This window comes from Acromyrmex echinatior, chromosome 6 (genome assembly GCF_024713525.1).
Source record: "Acromyrmex echinatior isolate Ae372 chromosome 6, ASM2471352v2, whole genome shotgun sequence".
NCBI lineage: Eukaryota > Metazoa > Arthropoda > Insecta > Hymenoptera > Formicidae > Acromyrmex > Acromyrmex echinatior.
In genome coordinates, this window is record NC_141857.1 from 15,654,916 (window position 1) to 15,657,706 (window position 2,791).

Consider the following 2,791-nt stretch of genomic DNA (forward strand, 5'->3'; position numbering starts at 1 on the left):
TTTGTTAGCTATTGCAGCTCATGAGAAGCTGGTGATCAAGCAATGCGATGTCAAGTCGGCATTTCTCTACGGAGACATCGAGGAAGAAATTTATGTGCGACCTCCTGATGCAGTAGACATTGATGATGGAAAAGTTTGGAAATTAAAAAAATCGCTCTATGGTCTGAAGCAGTCACCTCGGAATTGGAACAAGAAATTTAATAAGCTTGTCACAACCTTCGGTTTGATTCGTTCTATAGCTGATCCTTGCATATATTATGGAAATGGTCAGAAGGGGCGTTTGTTGTTGGCAATATATGTAGACGACATCCTCGTTGCTGGACAACCAGAAAACGTTGTGACTGAATTGCTGGATTTCATGAAGGCTGCGTTCGAGATAAAGATCGAAGAGCCAACCTGTTTCCTAGGTTTGGAACTAAATGTTGACCGAAGATCAGGACGTATTCGCGTAAATCAATAGGGATATATTCGTAATATGCTCGCTCGTTTTGGAATGGAAAATTGTAACAAAGCCCATACTTCGGGAGAAGTTCAAATTAGGAAACATCAACTAACGGACGATGAAACATTTGGAGTTCCATTCCCTTATCGACAGGCTATTGGATGTTTACTATATGCAGCGACGCATACGAGACCAGATATCTCGTTTCAGGTTAATCATGCTGCTCGCGCTGTTGAAGCACCAACACCGTATAACGTGAAGGAAGTGAAAAGAATTTTCCGTTACTTAAAAGGCACAATGTCAGTAGGAATTCAGTTTGGTGAAGGTAAAAACGAAGTTGTTGGATATTGTGATTCAGACTATGCAGAATGTCCGGACACTGCTAAAAGTACTTATGGACATGTGTTCGTATTAAACGGTGGACCAATATCCTGGGAATCACGGAAGAGCACGATTGTCGCTGACTCCACAACTGTTGCTGAACTGCAGGCTGCTTATGAAGCATCGAAACAAGCCATATGGATTAAAGATCTCTTGGAAGAACTCATAACGTCTTCTGAGAAACCAATAATAATCTATTGCGACAATGAAGCGGCTGTTAAGCTGTCAAAATCCGAGGAAATAAAGAAGAAAACCAAGCACGTCAATGTTCGCTTTAATTTTCTACGACAGACTGTTGGAGACAACAATGTAGAAGTTAAACATATTGCGGGCACAGAGAACCCAGCGGACATGCTAACGAAGCCTCTACCCCATGCAAAGCTGCTCCATTGCTGTAATCTTCTTTTTATCGAGTGAGACTACGTCAAGAGGGGGTGTTGATTGTATGCCGTTAGTCCCACTATATATATATATCACGTGTTCTTGTTTTTATTATATCTGTTACCAGACAGATGGCGTGAGCACCCTTCTCGTACTAACCTTACCTTTTGTTTCTTTATTATTGTTCGCACGCGCCGAAAACCAAGCTCTGTATTTTGTTTTGTTATTCAGCAATAAAAATCCCAATAAAAATCCTTTCAATTTCTATTATTTCGATAGAGCGAGACAGAAAAAAAACAAACGGATAGAAGCTCCGATTGTAATCGGTGAGTCTCCGCGCGGACACGCCGAACTGGGCCCGCTAGCAAAACAATGAGTCTGTCTCTATCCTTCTCTCTGTGGTCGCTTGTTTCTAGCGACCGAAAATATTTTCTCGACGATCTCGGCCGCTTGGCGTGTATCATAAGGAGGAAAGAGACATTCTAGATAATACATAATTTTTATTAAATTATATTAATCCTTTGCCCTACGATTTAAGTTACGATGGCGCGTGCCATAATTAACAGCCTGGAACATATTGTTTATGTTTGGCCTGATAGGCATATCACGGCTCTCATCAATGATACTTATGTTTGGCCCGATTTTTTTACCACGAGTCTCACACGATATTAGTGAAAGAGTTAATCATATACCTTTCTCATTAATATATAATAGCAAAAATGATTTCGAAACGTGATAGTTAACGAGATATAGTTTACGATTTTCCGTGTATTTTATGTACCACGTTCATAGAGGCGGTCTGCAAAAACTCAACATAGTCTCGGACGTTAGGTGCGAGATCAGAATGTTGAGGATCCTATGTTCAATCCTGCTTTTTCCTTTTTTTCTTAATTTTTTTTTTAAACAAATAACGTTATTAATGAACATATTACTCCAAATATATTTTTATAAAATTATAGAAATTATATGTGTACTTCAGTGAACTCAGAACTAGTTACACATTTCGAGCCAATTTCTGATGTGCTGTCTATTTTTCCTTTACAACCGCTCAACAGTCGACAGCTGAACCGCTGGATCGCGCGCGGACGTGCAGGAGCGTCACAGTATAAGAAACATGCTGCTATCATATCTTCCAACATGAAAATTATCATAAAAATATTTTCCTTCTTACATAATTGTTATTTTCTTAATAATAGTGATTGAACATCATATTAATAAGTATATACATTTTACTAAATATTATGTATTTTTAAAATATTTACTTTATTATTTTTATACATTACATTGATACATTCGGTTTTCTTTCAAAGAGCTACTGACTACGCTTATGTGCCACAAAATGTAATATCTTTTAATATAGAATACTGATAATATCAATTTAAGACTAATAAGAGTCGATACAGAACGAGATGCGTAATTTTAAATTGGAATGATTCAACTTCAATAACTCCGTGATGTCTTCTTTATTCAACATGTGAATAAAGAAGGCATGTTGAATAAAGAAGACATCGCAGAAGACTAAGGAAAGTAAAGGATTGATAATTTGCTAGAAGATACGGAGCATATTTTTTAGTGCAACGCTCCTGA

The 2,791-nt window shown here is 37.8% G+C and overlaps 1 pseudogene; it reads left to right on the forward strand.

Annotated features, from left to right (window-relative positions):
• Positions 1-493: 493 nt before the first annotated feature.
• Positions 494-1,240, forward strand: LOC147909570 (uncharacterized; annotated as a pseudogene).
• The last annotated feature ends 1,551 nt before the right edge of the window (positions 1,241-2,791 follow it).